The sequence below is a fragment of the Sciurus vulgaris genome, assembly GCF_902686455.1.
Source record: "Sciurus vulgaris genome assembly, chromosome: 11".
Classification (NCBI taxonomy): domain Eukaryota; kingdom Metazoa; phylum Chordata; class Mammalia; order Rodentia; family Sciuridae; genus Sciurus; species Sciurus vulgaris.
In genome coordinates, this window is record NC_136472.1 from 20,439,883 (window position 1) to 20,462,027 (window position 22,145).

Consider the following 22,145-nt stretch of genomic DNA (forward strand, 5'->3'; position numbering starts at 1 on the left):
CACGGAGCTAAGACAGGTCATGAGCTTTACAAGACCCAGAAGAAAAAAAAAAAAAAAATATATATATATATATTTATATATATGTAATATTAGTAACTCATGAATGCAGAAAATTAATAAATAGAAAGTCATTAGTGGAAACTGAAGGGTAAATGGATTTCCTTCTCTGAAAGGCACATGCAGCTCAAACTTAAATTTTTGAACATTCAGACATCACTTTTTAACTATTGATACATAATTCCTCATGACGTAAGTGAATGTCCTAAATTTGTGAGAACAACATTAACAAACAGAGAAAACACTATGATTTTTCCTTACAAATATTTTAATGTTTTGCAATAAAAAAGCATGTGTGGTTTCTGTGACTGTCTTTCTTAAATTTGAAGGAGCAATTTTCTCTTTCATAAATTAAAAAATGCAAATGGTTAATAATGGAGTTCATTTTAAAATATTATTTTCCAAACTATGGATTAAAAATGTGTTTTTATGACTTTTCAGAATAGAAAACATAATCATAACTTAGTAGCTAATGTGGTAGTAATTTGTAAAATTCCTTTATAAGATCTCCACATCATTTCATTGCCCATTTTTTTTTCTCTCTATTCTTTGTCCTTATGTTACCAAGCCTCCAGGATGGTTTTAACTTCTTGCAATATTTCCATATTCTAAAAGTCCTCAGAATCGTAATTATCTTCCTTTTTTTCATATAATCTATAATAAAGCCCTTTCTCCATAATAATATTGGTTTATTTTCCTAAGAAAAGCATTTAAAAAAATACTATTTGGGATGCGGAAACACCTTTGATGTAATTTTCTTTTGGTTTCTCTAGAAAAATCTCTCAGAAGTTTCTTCATATTTATAGGATGATTTTGATTAATATATTGTGGTGTAAGTTTTTTTAACATAAATTTATTTTAGAGCCAAATTCATTAGAATTACAGAGATTTCCTATATATACTTTACCCTACACATGCACAGCCCTTCAAAATTGATTTAATTGACTAACAATATGCATGTAAGTTTCCTCCATGTCTTTTTATGCCTTGATGACCCATTGTATATTAGCATTGAATAACAATCCATTCATTTTTGTTTTGGTTTTGGTTTTTAAGGTTGTTTGTTCACAGAAATCAATGAAAGACAAATTTGATTCTTCCAATTTGGGGCAATTACAAAGAAGGATACTATAAATATAATTATTCATAAGTTAATTTGCTCATATTCTAAAATTAATTTGTTTCTAAAGCAGTTCTTGTCTTTGTTGTTTTTCTTTCACAGAAGCATTAAAGGTCTTTGAATGAGACTCAATGGTCTGATTTGTTCATCTGATTCAGCTATGAATGGATAAGAAAACACATTTTATAAAATGTTCCTTAGGTTTTATGGAAAACTAATTTGGGATAATAGGTACAATGCCACTAAGAGTATTTTCTTCCTTAACAATTATTGCCTTCTTCCTTTCACTAGTTATTTGTATTCTTTCCATTGAAATTCAGGAAATTTGATCACCTAAATCCGCTTTATTACATATTCCGATGCACTTATTTCATTGTTGCCCAACTAATTGCTGAATGCTACTCTATGAGGTGCATGTGAATACCCTACGAGAAAGTTAAAGATAGTGTTTCAATAACATATTTAAATTTTTCTATTACCCAAAAAATATGTGTCATTTTATGTTCCAAACCAATGCCCACATTTTTTAAAACATATCATTTAAAACATTTTTATAATATAACTTACTACTCAAACACCACCTTACTTGCTTTGGCTCAGATACTTTTTATACAAGTAACTGCAACTATTTCATCTCAAAAATCAACAAAATTAAGATTCCAACATTTTTGCTAGGTCTGATTAATATTTCACTACATATTCCTTTAAAGGTCTAAATCCTATGGCCATCATTCATTCTGTTAAAGATCTATGACAGAGTTTCTAGCTACTTAATTCATATCTAGTTTTTTTTATTTTACAAGTGAATAGTTGATGATTTTTTTTTAATTAACTATGTTTCCTTTGAGAACAGAATATGACACCAAACTTTTCTCACAGCATTTTTCATGTCGGTATTTCTCAAAGTGTATATCAAGGGATTGAACATGGGAGCGATGATTGTGTAAAATAACGCAAGCACTTTATCCTCAGGGAAAGCAGTAGGAGGTCTAAGGTAGGAAAAGATTGCAGGCATAAAAAATAAGACTACCACTGAGATATGAGATGCACAGGTAGAGAGGGCTTTACGTCTTCCTTCAGCTGAGTGATTCCTTAAAGTGAACAAAATAACAGCATAAGAGAGAAATAAAATAACAAATATGACTAATAGGATCACTCCTGAACTGACAACCACAAGGACACCAATCACGTAGGTATCTGTACAGGCGATCTTTAACAAAGGAAAAATATCACAAAAGTAGTGATCAATTTCATTTGGACCACAGAAAGGCAAGTGCATTGTCATAGATAATTGAGGAAATGAATGGGCAGCCCCACCAACCCAAGCAGCTAAAATTAGGAAGTTGCATTTTGTCCTGTTCATGATCATCATGTAGTGGAGAGGTCTGCAGATGGCAATGTAGCGATCAAAAGCCATGGTCGTAATAATGAAGATCTCAATGCTGCCAAAGAAGTGTGTGGTAAAGACCTGGAACATACAATAACCATAGGAAATGGTTTTGGTCCCCTCTAGCAGGTCACTGATCAATTTGGGTGTAACACTGGAGGTATAGCAGATATCCAGAAATGATAACTGGCTAAGGAAATAGTACATGGGTTGGTGGAAAAGAGGGCTGCGTAGAATGGAAATGAGAATCAGAGAGTTTCCTACCAGCAGGGCAACAAAACAGAGTAAGAACAGCACGAAGCAAAATATTTGCACATTCTTGTCATCAGAAAGCCCCAGAAGAATGAATTCTGAGATGTTTCTCTGGATTTCCATATATTAAGTTGGGTAAGTAATTCCACAAATAAATTTAATATCTGAAAGACAGAAAGAAACCAGAAATTTAAGTGAAAAAGAAGCAACCTGATTACTATACTACAAAATGCACTAAAAATTAAATTAACATGCATGGAATCATAAGATTAAGTAACCTTGATTCATTGAAAAATGCTGTTTCTTATTTATTATGTCTTATATAAATATGGAATGGGTTAGCAGTAATAATTGTGTATTTTACTCAATTTTACATGTAATTATTTTAAAATATTTGAATATATTTTGAAAATTAAAAACATTATTTACATTCACATAATTAAAGTAAAAGCTGAATTGTTCTAATAGAAGAAAAATTTTAAATGATATGACTTTCCTGTTAGCATAAATATGAAAGGAAAAATAGAAAATTCAAGTGAGAATTATTATAATTGAAACAAGTAAGATTTTGTTGCCAATGATGATGGTAAGTAAAGAAAATTAAAACTGTAAAATGAAGAAATAAAGGATATTAAACAATGCTGAAGAAGTAAGGACAGTGGCAGCACAGAGGGTACACACCAGGAAGAAGGAAAAATGAACTGACCAATGGGATCCTCAAGCTGATTGTCAGACTCTCCAGGCCTCGTTTTCCTCATCTGCACCAAGACAACATTGCAGAATTCAGAATGCAATGATGAATCCATGGAATGCTATGAAATCCCCAAGTGTCATGCGAGTTTGATGATCCATAGCTATTCAGCTCCTACACTTTTTCCTCTTTAAGTTTGTAGTTCAGCAGCTAATGAAGTTGGGATGCACACACATACTCTACTGAAGAAATAAATAGAAAATAACACAGGGTTAGCACAATGTGAATTTAATGAATGTGATCAGGTAAACCTCAATATTGATATTGTGTTTGTAAATAATAGTAAGACTACTGAGAGGTTATTTTAGGACATTTCTTAAAACTACTTATAATTCTTTTCTTTTTCTTTCTTTTCTTTCTTTCTTTCTTTCTTTCTTTCTTTCTTTCTTTCTTTCCGTTTTTACTTGTTTATACCTTCAAACATATAGCCAAATGATTTCTTTATTTTGGGGAGTATCAAAAGTTCTGAAAACGTAGTTACTTGACTACAAACATTGTAGATGCCCTTATATTTAAGGTACAGTGTCCACCATTTATTTAAATACTTTTAGTGCATTTGAGTGTGACATGTGTAAGCTTACCTCAATCAGTTCAGATGAGAGTAGTCTATCATAGCCTGTATTCTGAAAAATGAGAATTTTTTCAGTGTGTAAAAGTTCAAGCAGCTCTTTCTTGATATGAATATGGAAGAATACATAAAAGCCTCAGAATGTAACATAACAAAAACCATAGCCTTCTTAAAAATGTCTTTAGCTCCAATGTTCTTAACTTAAATTGTGCTTACAACAGTGCACAATAAAAAACAAAGAAGACCAAAATATTTCATAGCAACAAAATTATCACATGCTACAAAAGCATTAGTAACATTTAGAATGAAATCGTATAGAAAAATTTAAGGGTATATAATAACCTAAAACTTGGTTGGTGGAACTCTCCACAAACCCAGTTGTAGGAGTAATTCACCGACCATCAGGTCTCAGTAACTGGAGATTAGATTCAGATTTCATCAAACACAGTTCCTCTCTCAGATACTCACCTTGCCGATTTGTTCCCTCTATGAAAATCTGAAATAAAAGGCACAAAGTTGCAATGCAGGCATTCTAACACACCAACACTGATTCTCTGAGAATGTTTTGGAAATATTAACAAGCCAAATATTCTACAGGTTTTGTAAGAGCCATATACTTCTGTTACTAACTAAATCCATCTACAATGTGAAAGGTAGAATTTTATCCACTAGAAAAGCAGATGGAAATTCTGAGTACCTAGTTTACTATTTTACATGAGCTCAGATTGATGAACAAAAATTATTTGAAATTTCTTCTACAATTAATACACATATTAAGCACAAAGTGTTGTTTCTTTTATGTCTTTGACTGTGGGGATTAGTTTAGGAAGAGCAGAATATAAACTTAAGTGTCAATGCAAGAATTAATAGGTTTTGAAAACCCTAAGATCATTCCCAAAGGCGTTTCTAAGCAGGCCCTGGACAAATGCTGCCAAGACTCTGCCCTTGGTAATGTCTCTGGTGCCTCTGAGTATTTACTTTCCACTTTTGGGTTTTTGTGGCTCATGCACTATTTTCCCTAAGGCCCTAAAATGCTACAGTCAGGGCAGTGCAGCAGACTGCCCTCTCTGTGCTCCTCCAGCTTTCTGATAAATCAAAGAGAAATAATATAGCTTGTAATGGTATGAGGCTATCTTTCATAAAATCTGAGATGATGAGAGCCAAAGTCAGGCATTCAACTTTTAAATCTGGATAATTATTAAAAATTCTCATTGTGCAAAAAGATCAATAAACTCTGTGATCCACAAGATACTAACAGGCACCAATGATTTGTTGCTGGAAAATAGCATAGCTGGAATGGAAGACTCTGAAATGAGAGTCAAAATAAAGAAAAATAAAATATTAAACCTGCATACACTGTGCATGAACAGAAATAATACATCAAGTAAAAAGATATCCAATCAGAAGAACGCTTCAAAATATTTATTCTGTTGATCATTCAGTTTTCTGTCTCTATTCAACATCCATAGTGGTTTAACCTCAGCTTCACCTGCCCACAATGATGTTCAGTTATTTTCACCTTCTCTATCATATACTAATGCACAGATGTAAAGTTTCCTAATAAAATTAAGACTTCTTAAAGTTAAATTATATGGTATAAAATCTGGTTAGAATTAAATCACTTAGGAAGCTAATGAAAAACAATCTATGAAGAGATTATTGAGTGGTTTAGATTCTTTATTTTATTTTACACAAAAAAATTGCATGGTCACATGAGAAGTATTTTCATTTTATGAGACTAGACACACGGAAGCTTCTAGAGCTTAAGTAGGTAGCTGGAACATCTAGTTTAACAATAGAAGGAGGAAAATGGGTGTTTCTAAGTTTGCTACCTGCTCTAATGCCTTGAAAGTCAAGTTATTCTGAATATTTGAATTATTCTACAATTTCAGGCTACAGTATTAAAATCCAGTATTTTAGTGGCATTTGTGTCTACATATTTCCCAATGTTTATGAAACTTCACTGAACCTAACCTATTATCAGTCCACAGAGGAGAGCTGGACATTTAACCCACATCTACACAGGTACAACAGTATTCACCTCAAGGATGTGTGCAGGTACTGCCTTCACATCCTGAAAACTGAATTCATCCCTAATCAGATAACTTGTTCTGCTGCCAAAAGTTGTAACTTTTAATTCAGTAGCATTTGTCATTTTGATGGCTCATAATTTTGGTATGACACATAATATTATTTGAATAATACAAAATTTCAAAGATCTTTTTTCTTGTAAACTATGCATCTGTATATGAATCTGTTTTATTTAAAGTTTTGTTCCATGTTACCTATATCAGAAAATTCTTCTGTGTTTTTTGTTGTGGTTTCCATTTTGAATTTGTTTCTGATCCATCACCTTTTGTTGGGAGGATTTTCTTCTCCTTAATTGCCTATGAATTTTCAAACTTTCATCACTATTAGTTGAGCATATATCATTTTCCTAATTTTGGATTTCTTAGTCTGTTCCATATATATACAGATGTACATATATGTATGGTATGATACTATCTTTCATGAAATCTAAGATCATGAGACCCAAATTCAGGCATTCAACTTTCAAATCTGTGTGAAACATATACACATATATTTGTTTTATATATATATATATATATATATATGTGTATATACATATATGAACATATATACATACATCTGCCCATATGTATAGATATGTGTATATATACATATATATGAGTTAAATCACATGTGCATTTTTTTGAAGAATTTAAATATTATTTATTTTTTTTATGTGATGACGAGGATTGAATCCAGGGCCTCACCCATGCTAAGAAATTGCATTACCAGTCAGCTACAATCCCAGCCCAGTCTGTTCCATTTTTGTATTTGGATATTGTTATGAAAACACTACAATGCTTTGAACATAGAAACTTCACATGATACCCTGGAATAAAGTAGTATAATTCTCCAAATTTGTTCATCTTTCAAATTCTAGCTGGTTAACATAGTTCTTTTGTTACTTCTGTATAAATTTTTGAATTAATAAAATTCTAAAAACAATGCTTTGCAGGAGAAATATTTCATCAATTACATGTAGATATATAATTAGTAAGATAGAATCACAGGTTGTCTGAGTAGGAACAACATAATAAATGACAATTTGGCTTACATGACTATCATGGCAGAGCTCATTTGTAGCAAATTTCAAACAACAGAAGAGCAAATGAATCTCTACAGGGGAAAAGTAAATATCATTAGACATGAAAATATATGTCTAAACATACCTGCAAGTGTCCTTCACAGCAAGGTTTAGCTTCCAGTTTTTCCTTGCCCCTTTGGAGAGTTCTAATATGCATCCATCCTAGTTATATTTAAATCCAGTGGCTTATTTCATATGCTTATACAATGAGTGGACCTCAGATAAGTTGAGATATTCCTTTAGTATAATAAAATAATGATACTTTTTAAATTACTAATCAATACCTGAAAAAAGGAACAGAATTGCTTGAATTACCCATTTACAACAACAAAACTTTCTAAACTCTTGTGTACATAGGCAGATTCTGAGAAATATATTTTATCAATTATTTTTTATTATTTTTTGATTCATTTTACACAAATGGGGTACAACTTCATTTCTATGGTTGTGCACGAAGTACAGTCACTTGGTTTGTGTAACCATACATACATATAGGGTGATGCTATTTGTCTCGTTCCTTCTCCTCCAATACCTCACCACCCCTCATTTCCCTCTACACAATCCATCATTCCTCCATTTTTCCCTTAATCCCCAACCTGATAGAATTATTTTGGTAGAATTTTTTGGATCCTCTAAATATAGAATCATGTAATCTCAATTAGTGATAGTTTGAGTTCTTCCTTTCCTATTCTTATCCCTTTAATTTCTTGGATCTGTCTAATTGCTCTGGCTAGAGTTTCAAGGATGATGTTGAATGGAAGTGGTGAGAGAGGGCATCCCTGCCTTGTTTCAGTTTTTAGAGGAAATGCTTTCAGTTTTTTTTTTTTTTCTTTTTTTTTATTCAGAATGATGTTGGCCTTGGGCTTAGCATAGATAGCCTTTACAATATTGAGGTATGTTCCTACTATCCTTATTTTTTTCTAGTGTATTAGCATGAAGGGGTGACGTATTTTATCAAATGCTTTTTCTTTATCTATTGAAAAGATCATACGATTCTTAACTTTAAGTCTGTTGATGTAGTGAATGATATTTATTGATTTCCGGATGTTGAACCAACTTCCATCCCTGGGATGAAACCCACTTGATCGTAATGCACTATCTATTAAATCTTTTTGTATGCAATTTGTCAGAAATTTCAACTTATTTTATGAATGTACTTTGGAGATATTTTTGTAGACAAACTATAATGTGGTAGAAAGTGATTTCTGGAAAGATCACCTAGCCAGGAGGTATCCAAAATGGTGGAATAGAAAAAAGCTGTATTGGCAATTCAAGATGGTGGACTAGAGGGAGACTGCATCTCCAGTCCCTCCAGAACCCAGGATTCAAGAAGGGGAGGCATTGAGAGACTCAGACTAAAATACAACAACAGGGTGACTCTCCACCACCTGGTGAAGCTAGGCCCAGGTGGCAGACCCTGATTCAGGCAGATTATTAGAGTAGGGTAAGGCAGCTAGAGTCTCCCCCAGCAGCCCTGAGCACTCTGGTGGTGGGCTCCTCCCACAGGGCCAGATACTCCAGCTTCTCGGAGCAGGCCCCCCAGTGAGAAACTTTCTGCACACAACCAGCTCCAAGTCCCTGATCCAGAGTGCAGCAAGCTCTGGCCTGCCCACACGCTGCTTCAGAGACCAGGGCAGGGCAGCCAGGGACTTCCCCAAGCAGCCCGGCTCCCTCCAGCAGGAAGTGTCTTTCCAGGCTAGCTTCTCGGAGCAGACCACCCAGTGAGAGCCTTTCTACACAGAGCCAGCCACAAGTCCCCAAGCCAGCGGAGACCTTCGACCTGCAAGCAGCCTCTGGGACCAGAGCAGGGCAGTCAGAGACTTCTCCAGGCGGCCCTGCCCCGCTCCAGCCGCAGGCTCTTTCAACGGGGCAATCCAAGATGGCGGACTAGAGGGTGACTGCATCTCCAGTCACTCCAGAACCCAGGATTCAAGAAGGGGAGGCATTGAGAAACTCAGACTAAAATAGAACCACAGGGTGAGTCTTCCCAACATGGTGAAGTTCGGCCCGGGCGGCAGGCCCAGATTGGGGTGGCTTATTAGAGTAGGGCAGGGCAGCTAGAGTCTTCTCCAGGCAGCCCTGGGCACTCCAGTGGTGGGCTCCTCCCACACGGCCAGGTTTGCGGAGCAGGCCCCAAGTGAGAGCCATTCCACACAGAGCCAGCACCAAGCCCTGGACCCAGTAGCGGGCTAGGGGCAGCTTTCTTCGGAAGCACTGCATCATCAAGTTACTCCAAGATTTCAGGCTAATGAAGCCTGGGAGGTGATACACTGGAAATCTACAGGGACACTATAAGCAAATAGAGGAAATCTGCAATATCAGAGAGTCCCACTGACATCTGACCAGTGTGAGAAGGCAAGGGAAGAAAATGTCCCAAACAAACCTAGATACTATATCAACAAAACTCAATGACAGCACAGCAGAAGATATGTCAGAAAGGGAGTTCAGAATGTACATAATTAAAACAATCAGGGAAGCAAACGTGGAGATGAAAGAGCAAATGCAGGCATTGAAGGAGGAGATGAAAGAGCAAATGCAGGCATTAAATGATCGCACCAATGAACAGTTAAAAGAGCAAATACAGGAAGCAAGAGATCATTTCAATAAAGAGTTAAAAGAAAACAGATGCCAACCAAGAATCTTATACCCAGCAAAACTTACTTTCAGATGTGACAATGAAATAGGATCCTTCCATGATAAACAAAAGCTAAAGGAATTTATAAAAAGAAAGCTGGCATTACAGAACATTCTCAGCAAAATATTCCATGAGGAAGAGATGAAAAACAACGATGCAAATCAGCAACGGGAGGAACTAGCATAAAGGAATAGCCAAATAAAGGAGAAACCAAATCATGTCAAAAAACAAAAATGAGTCAAATGATTGGGAATACAAATCATATCACAATAATAACCCTGAATGTTAATGGCCTGAACTCATCAATCAAAAGACATAGACCGGCAGATTGGATTTAAAAAGAGAATTCCTACAATATGATGCCTGCAAGAGACTCATCTCATAGAAAGAGAAACCCATAGACTAAAGGTGAAAGGATGGGAAAAAACATACCATGCACACAGACACAGCAAAAAAGCTGGAGTATCCATCCTCATTACAGACAATGTGGACTTCAAGCCAAAACTAGTCAGAAGGGATAACGAAGGACATTACATACTGCTTAAGGTAAGCATAAATCAGCAAGACATAACAATCATAAATATCTATGCCCCAAACATTGGCTCATCCATATATGTCAAACAACTCCTTCTCAATTCCGTATAGCAAATAGACCACAACACAATAATACTAGGAGATTTTAACACACCTCTCTCACTGCTGGATGGATTGTCCAAACAAAAATTGAATGAAGAAACCATAGATCTCAATAACACCATCAACAATTTAGACTTAACTGACTTATATAGAATATACCATCCAACAAAGAACGAATACAATTTCTTCTCAGCAGCACGTGGGTCCTTCTCTAAAATAGACCATGTCTTATGCCACAAAGCTACTGTTAGCAAATACAAGAAGATAGAGATACTACCTTGTTTTCTATGAGATCATAATGGATTGAAATGAGAAATAAATGACAGAATAAAAAACAGAAACTTCTCCCATACATGGAGATGAAATAATACAATATTATATGATGAATGGATAACAGAAGACATCATGAGGGAAATTAAAAAATTCTTAGAAGTAAACGAGAACAAAGACACATCATATCAAAACCTCTGGGACACTATGAAAGCAGTACTTAGAGGATGATTTATTTCATGGGGGGTATTCAACAAAAGAAGTAGAAATCGACAAACAAATGACTTAACACTACAGCTCAAAGCCCTAGAAAAAGAGGAGCAGACCAACACCAAAAGTAGTAGAAGACAGGAAATAGTTAAAATCAGAGCCCAAATCAACGAAATTAAAACAAAAGAAACAATCAGAAAAATTAACAAAATAAATAGTTGGTTTTTGAAAAAATAAACAAAATTAATAAACCCTTAGCCACACTAACAAAGAGAAAGAGGGAGAAAACTCAAATTACTAAAATTTGGAATGAACAAGGAAATATCACAACAGACACGAGTGAAATACAAAACATAATTAGAAGCTATTTTGAAATCTATACTCCAACAAAACAGAAAACCTCGAAGACATCAACAAGTTTCCAGAGACATATAATTACCTAAACTGAATGAGGAGGACATACACAACTTAAATAAATCAATTTCAAGCAATGAAATAGAAGAGGTCATCAAAAGCCTACCAACAAAGAAAAGTCCGGGGCCAGATGGGTTCTCAGCCAAGTTCCACAAAACCTTTAAAGAAGAGCTCATTCTAATACTTCTCAAAGTATTCCATAAAATAGAAGAGGAGGGAACCCTCCCAAACTCATTCTATGAAGCCAATATCACCCTGATACCTAAACCAGACAGAGACACATCGAGAAAAGAAAATTTCAGACCAATATCTTTAATGAACATTGACGCAAAAATTCTCAACAAAATTTTAGCAAATTGCATACAAAACTATATTAAAAAGATAGTGCACCATGATCACGTGGGTTTTATCCCAGGAATACAATGTTGAATAAACATCCGGAAATCAATAAATGTCATTCACCATATCAAAAGACTAAAAATTAAGAATCACATGATTATTTCAATAGATGCAGAAAAAGCATTCAATAAAATACAGCATCCCTTCATGCTCAAAACACTAGAAAAAATTGGGGTAGTGGAAACATTCTTAACATTGTAAAAGCCATCTATGCTAAGCCCATGTCCAATATCATTCTAAATGGTGAAAAACTGAAAGCATTCCCCCTAAAAACTGGAACAAGGCAGGGATGCCCTCTTTCACCACTTCTATTCAACATCATTCTTGAGACTCTAGTCACAGCAATTAGACAAACCAACGAAATGAAAGGGATATGAATTAGAAAAGAAGAACTCAAACTATCCCTGTTCGCACATGACATGATTATATATTTAGAGGAATCTGGAAATTCCACCAGAAAACTCTTAGAACTCATAAGTGAAGTCAGTAAAGTAACAGGTTACAAGATCAATGGCTCATAAATCCAATGCAGTTTTTATACATAAGTGATGAATCTTCAGAAAGAGAAATTAGGAAAACTACCCCATTCACAATCGCATCTGAAAAAAATAAAATACTTGGGAATCAATCTCACAAAAGAGGTGAAAGACCTCTACAATGAGAGCTACAGAACACTAAAGAAAGAAATTAAAGAAAACCTTAGAAGATGGAAAGATCTCCCATGTTCTCGGATATGCAGAATAATATTGTCAAAATGGCCATACTACCAAAATTGCTATACAGATTCAATGCAATTCCAATTAAAATCCCAATGATGTACCTTACAGGAATAGAGCAAACAATTATGAAATTCATCTGGAAGAATAAGAAACTCAGAATACCTGAAGCAATCCTCAGTAGAAAGAGCAAAGCAGGGGTATCACAATACCAGATCTTCAACTCTATTACAAAGCAATAGTAACAGAATCGGCATGGTATTGGTACCAAAATAGACAGGTAGATCAATGGAACAGAATAGAGGACATGGACACAAACCGAAATAAATACAATTATCTCATACTAGACAAAGGTGCCCAAAATATGCAATGGAGAAAAGATAGCCTCTTCAACAAATGGTGCTGGGAAAACTGGAAATCCAGTATGCAACAGAAAGAAACTAAACCCCTATCTCTCACCCTGCACAAAACTCAACTCAAAATGGATCAAGAACCTTGGAATCAGATCAGAGATCCTGTATCTTATAGAAGAAAAAGTAGGACCAAACCTTCTACTTGTTGGCTTCGGATCAGACTTCCTTAACAGGACACCCATAGCACAAGAAAGAAAAGTAAGAATCAACAACTGGGATAGATTCAAACTAAAAAGCTTTCTCTGAGCAAAGGAAACTATCAGTAATGTGAAGAGAGAGCCTACAGAGTGGGAGAATATCTTTGCCACTCATACTTCAGATAGAGCGCTAATTTCCAGAATCTATAAAGAACTCAAAAAACTCTACACCAAAAATACAAATAATCCAATCAACTAATGGGCTAAGGAAATGAACAGACACTTCACAGAAGAATATGTACAAGCAATCAACAGTTATATGAAAAAATGTTCAACATCTCTACTAATAAGAGAAATGCAAATCAAAACTACCCTAAGATTTCATCTCTCCCCAATTAGAATGGCGATTATCAAGAACACAAGCAACAGTAGGTGTTGGCGAGGATGTGGGAAAAAGGTCCACTCATACATTGCAGGTGGGGTTGCAAATAAGTGCAGCTCCTCTGGAAAGCAGTATGGAGATTCCTCAGAAAGGTTGGTATGGAACCAGCATTTGACCCTAGCTATCCCACTCCTTGGTCATATACCCAAAGGACTTAAAATCAGCATATTACAGAGATACAGCCACATCAATGTTCAAACTCCTCAATTCACCATAGTCAGATTGTGGAACCAACCTAGATGCCCTTCAGTTGATGAATGGATAAAAAACTGTTGCATATATATACAATGGAATATTACTCTACCATGAAGAATGATAAAATTATGGCATTTGCAGGCAAATGGATGAAATTGGAGAATATCATGCTATGTGAGTTAAGCCAATCTCAAAAAACTAAAGGACGAATGATCTCGCTGATAAGCAGGATGAGGACATATAATGGGGGGTAGGAGGGTTTAGCGTTAGGGTTATGGTTAGGTTTAGGGTTAGGGATAAGGAGGGTGGTAAGAATGGAGGAAGGAAGGATTGTATAGAGGGAAAAGAGGGGTGGGAGGGGTGGGGAGAAAAGGGAAAAAAAAGAGAGAATGAATCAAACAACATTGCCCTATGTAAATTTATGATTCTTAATAAAAAAAAAAAGAAGTGGCTATAGAAATAACTATTAAGTCAAAAAGTTTGAACCTTATGACTCAATTCATATTGCTAAACAATTGCTTTCTAGAAATGTGAAAAAAAAAAAAGGAAAAAAAAAAAGCTGTATTGGTATTTGCTCTATGGTTAGTATTTGCTCTGTGGTTCAGGATTCAACCAGAAGTAGTACTGCTTCTCTGTGAGGTGAGTGAAAGAAGGATTTCACTGAAACTCAATATGGATCTGTCAGTGTATCTTAGGTTCTCAGAAATTTGGGTACTTCAGAAAAAGAAGAAAGACTACATTGGAGCCCAGCTGGCTGTGGCACCAGCAGCAGTGGTGGTAGATTTTCCTCATTTGGGAAAGAGGAAGGGAGAACACAGAGAAATACTACGGACAGATTTTTGTTTGGAAAAACCTGAGATGAGGAAAGCAACCTGCCCTTAGCTGATCCAGTGGCTGCACTGTGCACTGCTGCTTGAAAAGTGCCCTGTGTTTCCCAGCTGACCATGCGGAGCTGAGGAAAAGCCATCTTGAAGTGGCCACACTGCACCTGCTGCCACTGGAGCCAGAAGATCTGAGCAAACACACCTACGCTGTCCTGGCCAGGACCTTCCATGTAGCCCATGTTGTACCTACAACAATGGAAGTGAATGGTCACAGAGGATGTTTTACTCATGGGGATTCAAGTCAGAAAAGTGAAGGGGAGCCCCATTTTCCCATTTGAGTCTGTTGGCTCACAAGACCAGCTGAAGAGGGTCAGGAATCTGGAGAGGTGGATGGAATATACTCAAGGACTAAGCCTCGGAATCCTAGAAAGGCTGTGTTCATGGGTAATGGAGGGGAGGAAGATTGGCTTTCCTTCCCAGTAAGTGAAGTCATTGGGAGGCTCCTGAGATCCAGACTGCCAGCAGAGATCAGCAACTTCCAAGTCCTAGGGGTGGGTTGATCTCAATGTCCCAGAGCAGACACCACCCAACAAAGCACCTCAGGCCTGTTTAGATGAAACCTCACCTGATTCAGTTTCACTCATAGAACTTCACAGCAGCCCCCACCTGGGAGGGCATTGATCATGTCTGTGCAGACAGAACTCCACCTGACGGTTCTTCCCATCCCACTCTACATCATACTGGGGGGAGGAGAAGCTGAGAATTAGTTCAGTTTTAGGCCACAAAATCTGGCAGATTAGTGAGCAACACAAAAAGAGGAAGGTAACAATCCTGCCTCTTGTTCTCATTCTTAGTTCATAGCCCAAAAAGAAATAAAAGAATGACAACTGGGCATAAACAGTAACCATAAATTCTTGTTTACTATTTTAATTACCTAAGTGGAAACTATTTCTTAATTTTTCATTAAGAATTTTTTTTTCTCTTTTTTCCCTTTTGTTTGTGTGTGTGTTTGATGTGTTGATTGGTTCTTGGACATAAATAAATACACGTTTTTGTCATTTTTATCATTTTTAAAATGTAATTATCTTTTCTTCCCTTGTCTTTTGACAATTAGGGTATTTGTTGTCTTTTTTTTTTTTGTATTATTTTTCATTTTTTTGTTTCTCTTTTTTTCCTTCTCTCTTTTCTTATCTAAATACCAAATTCTGTTGCTGTCTCTTTCACTCATCCTTATTTTGTTACTTCTATTTTTTCTTCTCTGACTTTATTATCCTAACATGCTTCAAAATGAGATGGAATCTAGATACTGGAGGAACTCAAAATCCCAAATAATCAAAATCAAAAAAGAAATCAACATGACACATTACACTCAAAATGCCTACCATAAAGAATAAAGGTGGATATTTGAAATCCTCAAGAGGAAAACATACAGTCACATTTAGAGGCAATGCAATCAAAATCACTTCTGATTTCTCAGCATGAACACTACAAGCCAGGAGGACTTGGAATGATGTGTTCCTAATCCTAAAAGTAAATAACAGTCAAATAAGACTGCTATACCAATCAAAACTACCATTCAAAATGGAAGATGAAATTAAACCCTGCAGCTTAAGTAGAAACCAAAGAAAAAATCAAGACTACTAAATTGGCACTACAGAACTTACTGAAGGAAATAGTGCACAAAGAAAAAATAAACAACAAACCCCAGAGCTGACAAAATAATGAATATCATTTTAAGAGTAGCTAAGCAAATTAAAACCCCAACAAAATTAAAGATGATAAATAAATCAAAATATCAGGAATAAATAAAATCTCTCTATAATAACATTGAATGTAAATGACTTCAACTCTCCAATTAAAAGACATTGGCTGGTAGAAAGGATTAAAAAACAAGATCACCTATATGTTGTTTGCATAAGACTCACCTTACAGGCAAAAACAGAGACTGAAAGTGTAAGATGGGAATTGACATATCATGTAAAAATAGCCTGAAAACAAGTAGAAGTCGCTACTCTCATATGGACAAATGAGACTTCACACCAAAATTCATCAGTAGATAAAAAGAAGATTCCTTCCTAATGGTAAACAATCTAACACTAGGATACAACAATAATAAGTATTTATGCCCCAAAATAGACACTACTCAAATTGAAACCCTAAATAGACCCCAGTATTATAACACTAGGTGATTTCAACACAATTCTCTCACCTTTGGAGAGGTCATCCAGACATATACTCAGGAGAGAGACTTTGGATCTAAAAAATATTATAAATCAAACGGACCTGACAGACCTCTGTCATCCAACAAGAACTAAATAAACTTTTTCTCAGAGGCTCATGAAAACTTCTTCAATATAGACCATATTTTAGGCCACAAAACAACTCTTAGTGCCGGGGTTCAGCCCTAGCAGGGGTCCTGGAGGAGTCAGGTGAGGGAGTAGGCGTCAGCGAGGTGGAGAACAAAGCAACACAGACTCAAGGAATGGATGCTAAGTTCTGAATTTTATTTTTCCCAGCCAACTTTTTATACATTAAAAGGTTGGCAGTTACACATGTTTTTCCAGAACAGGAAAATTTCACAAGGAGAAAAACAAAAATATTTTGTATAATCATTACTAGACTAGACAATGAAATATTCTAATTATTTTTAGTAATTGTTTACTTGTGATAACCTATAACTAAACAATAAGACATATTAATATTTAACTGATCATAAAGGTTAAAGCAAGTTCAGCAGGGTTGAATAAACCTCAGTCATGTGACTACTGCTGTAGTTAATAAATGTTCGACAGTTTAAGCTAACAATAATATGATATCATCTTATACTGTGTGAACTTAACATTGAGGAACCTTTTGTTTCCCTTTATTTCTTCTGTTCCTGTTAATACTTCCTGATGCAGTTGGAGTTATTTGCCTACATGCTTCAGATCATCTGAGAGTAGTCAACTAGAATCTGTTTTTGTATTTTCTCATAGCAATCTTGGCTACTCAGAGTTTCATTACAAATGACTAAATCTGAAATCACTGTTCCATTAGAAATTTGATTTTTATGTTTTAACCCTGGTTCTGTTAAGACCCTGTTTTCAGGGAAAACACATGAAATATTACTGGTAAACATAAACTTATTAAGCAAGTAAGGAAGGAAAGCCCACAACCCAAATTTCCAATGAGAAGAGACTTTGCAAATATCTTTATTATTCAGCGGAATCCTTGTCAATCACTGAGGGGAATTGCAGGTGGCATAACATCTTAGCAAGTACAAAAATATTGATATTATTTCTTGCATCTTATTGGATCATCGTAGAATTAAATTAAAAATCAACAAGACCAAACCCTACAGAAACTGTATAAACAGATGGAGATTGAATAATCTATTTTGAATTATGAATAGGTCTTAGAATAAATAAAGGGAGAATTTTTTTAAAATGCTTAGACTCAAATGAGAATAGTGATAAAACATAACAGAACCTCTGGAATACTACAACAGCAGAAGAAACTTTGTAGCTAAGAGTACCTACTTAAGAAAATCAGAAGCATCCAAAATAAGCAACCTGATGATGCATCCCAAGGCCCTTGAAAAAGAAGAATAAACCCACTACAATACCAGTAGAAGAAGAAAATAATTAGGATCAGAACTAAAATCAATGAACATGAGAATTAAAAAAAAAAAAAAACACAAAATACAAAGGATCAATTAAAAAAAAGACTTTATTCAAACTAAAGAAAAAGGGAGAGAAATCAAATAAACTAGAGATAAAAAGAAGCAATAACTACAGATATCTGAGTTATTGCTATAACTACAGATATTTATAAGCAATAACTACAGATATTTCTGAGGAAATCCAGCAAATCATTACACACTATCTTGAAAACTTACACTCTAATAAGTTGGAAAAAGCAAAGAAATGGATACATTTCTAGACAAATACAATCTGCCAAAACTGAATCAAGAGGACATAGAAAACTAAACAGACCAATAACCTGTAATGAGATAAAAGAAGGGAAAAAAAATAGAGCCTTCCAACAAAGAAAAACCCAAGACCACATAGATTCTCAGATGAATGCTACCAAATTTTTAAAGATGAACTCAGGTCAATTATAACCATAATCCATGAAATAGAAACTGATGGAACACTTCTAAATTTATTCTATGAAGCCAGTATCACATGCATTCCAAAACCTCATAAAGACACATCAAGAAAAGAAAACTAGAGCCAGGTATGGTGGCAGGCACCTGTAATCCCAGTAGCTTGTGAAACTGAAGCAAGAGAATTGCAAGTTCAAAGTAAGCCTCAACAAAAGTGAGGCACTAAGCAACTTAATGAGAACTTGTATCTAAAGAAAAATACAAAAAATTGGACTGGTGATGTGACTCAGTGTTTGAGTGCCCCTGAGTTCAATCCCCAGTGTTCAAAACGAAAAGAAAAGAAAACTAGAGACAAATATCTATGATGAACTTAGATGCAAAAATACTTAATAAAATATTAACCAATCATTGTTCACATTATATTAAGTAGAATGTACACCATGACCAATTTGCTTTTATTCCAGATATACAAGGAAGGTTTAATATATGCAAGTAAATAAATGTAATCCATTATACTAACAGAATTAAGGGAAACAATACACTTTTTTATCTCAATAAATGCAGAGAAGGCCTTTCAAAAAATCCAGTACCCATTCATGATGAAAAAAAAATAAAGAAACTAGAGATGAAAGCAACTTATATCAGAATCAAAGAGACTTTATATGAAAAACCCAAAGTTAACCTCATTGCAAAAGGGGAAAAACTCAAAGAAAATTATTTCAAATCGGGGACAAGGCAAGGGTGTTCACAATCACTACTCCTATTTAATATAGTGCTAGAAAAGCTAGTCAGAGCAATTAAGCAAAAGAAAGGAATAAAAAGGATAAAAATAAGAAAGGAATAAGTCAAATTATCACTGTTTGGACATGACATGATTCTAAACCTAGCAGATCCAAATATCTCCACCAACAGACTGCTAGAGCTAATAAACAAATCTGGCAAAGTAGGAAATTACAAAATCAACATATATAAATCAATAGCTTTCCTGTATCCCAACAAGTAATCTGCTAAGAAAAAAATCAGGAAAACAATTCCATTCACAATAACCTCAAAAAACAAAACAAAACCTAGGAATAATCTAACAATGGAGCAGAACACTGAAGAAAGAAATTGAAGAAGGCCACAGAAGATGGAAAAACCTCCCATGTTCATGAATACACAGAATTAATATTGTTTAAAGAGTTGTACTACCAGAGGCCATATACAAATTTAATAAAATCCCCATCAAAATATCAATGACATTCTTCACAGAACTAGAAAAAAAGTCCTAAAATTCATTTGGAAGAATAGAAGACCTGAAATAGCTAAAGGAATTAAAAGCCAAAAATGCAATGCTGGAGACATCACAGTACCTGACTTCCAATTATACTACAGAGCTATTGTAGCAAAAACTGCATAGTTTGAGCATAAAAACAGACGCAGAGATGAATGGTACAGAATTGAAAACAGAGACAAACCCACACAGAAATTGTCATCTGACTCTTGACAAAGGTGCCGGAAACATACATTGAAAAAAAGACAAGTCTTTCAAACAAATGGTACTGGAAAAACTGGTTATTCATATGTAGAAGAATGAAACTAGATACTTATCTCTAACTGTACAATCATCAACTCAAAATGGATCAAGGACATCAGAATTTGACACAGGAAATGACTTTCTAAATAGGTACCCTAAAGCTCAGGAAAAAAATGCCAAAACTTAATAAATGGGACAGCATCAAAGTAGAAACTTCTGTACAGTAAAGGAATATAGGAGATTAATATCTATAATATATAAAGAACTCAAAAAACTTTATAACAAATCACATCAACCAATTAATAAATGACACTGGCAAAATTTTATGAATCAAACAGATACTTCTCAATAGAAGAACTACAAATGGACTAACAAATACACGTAAAACTATTGAACATTGTTAGCAATTAAGGAAATTCAAATCAAAACTACACTGAAATTTCATTTTAATCAGAATGGCAATCATCAAGAATACAATTAATAATAAATACTGGAGAGGATGTGGGTAAAAGGAAAGCTTTTATGCTGTTGGAGAGACTGTAAATTAGTACAAGTACTATGGAAATCAGTATGGAGGCTCCTCAAAAGAATAGTCAAGGACCCACCATATGACCCAGGTATACCACTCTTTGGTATGTAATACTGAGGAATTCAAATCATATTACAACAGGGATACATGCATACCCATGTTTTTAGCAGCATAATTCATAATAGCCAATCTCTGGAACAACCCTAAGTGTTCATCAATGCATGGATAAAGAAAATGCAGTATATATACACCATAGAGTTTTATTCAACAATAAAGAAAAATGAAATTATGGCATTTTCAGGAAAATGGATTGAACTAGAGACCATCATGTTAGATGAAATAAGTCCAATTCAGACAGTTAAAAGTTATATCTTTTCTCTTATATGCTGAAGCTAGAGAGGAAGAAGGGAAAAGAGTTGGGTGGGTCTCATGAAAATCATAGGGAGGTCAGTAGAGGAAAGGAAACAAAGGCTAGAAGGCAAGGAGGGAGGGTGACATGCTGGGGAATGACACTGACCAAATTATATTATTATGTTGTGTGCATGTATGAATATAAAGAACAACTCCCAACCATGTATACAACTACAAGTCACCAATAAAAATGTGGAAAAAAAAAAGATCGCGTAGTCAACATGCGTCTAAACTTTGTTCAAGATATTTTGTTTGTAGGCTATAATGTGTTAGCATTTTGTATTTTGACTAATGAAATTTAGTTGTCACTTAAGAAAAGAACATGAAATCAGACAGCACTATGGATAACCAATTCATCAGAAATCACTTATGAACAGAATGCTTTTCCTGAACACCATGTTAAAATTTCACATGTTCATCAAAGTGATCTTATATCTTTAACAAATATAATATTACCTAAATGCACAGATAGTGTTCAATGGAGAGTCACAAAATTACTGCAAATTACTAAGACACATTGAGGAAAAAAAGCTGACATGGTCATTATGTCACCCAGATCTGCCTGAATAATCTAAAGCCTTAACATAATCATTTTCTCCAGTGTCAAACTTAAATCAATTTTGGATGATTTTTAATAAACAAGTGAGAAAGTTTGATTTTTCTCCAAGAAAAATTGAGTTTCAAGTAAACTGTGGAGAGGGAATGATATGAGCAGAGCCGTGCTTTGATAGAAAATTTTTTGTGTTCTTCACATCCAAATGGTCACACTTTGGATTAGTTCAGGCTTCTTAACATGATGATTGCATTCTGATTAATGATAACTTGTTTCATTGGTTCCTATATTGCTAAGGTTCTCCAATGCAATTTCGAAAAACGTCTTATATCCTCCTGCAATGCCTGAATGATTACTCTCCTGGATCCATAGGATCAAAGGAAACAGTAGCACCTTGTTAATTTCAATTTTGAATGTGTCCCTCAAGGTTGTACCTTCTGGATGACAATGTTCATCTTCACATTTCTCA

The 22,145-nt window shown here is 35.0% G+C and overlaps 1 pseudogene across 1 annotated transcript in view; it reads right to left on the reverse strand.

Moving 5' to 3' along the window:
• Positions 1-1,983: 1,983 nt before the first annotated feature.
• The window catches only part of LOC306639254 (olfactory receptor 4P4-like), a 28,235-nt pseudogene continuing 8,073 nt past the window's right edge, over positions 1,984-22,145 (reverse strand). The window contains exon 2 of the transcript in view: positions 1,984-2,257. The product of the transcript in view is annotated as an olfactory receptor 4P4-like (transcript). The remainder of the gene's footprint in view (positions 2,258-22,145) is intronic.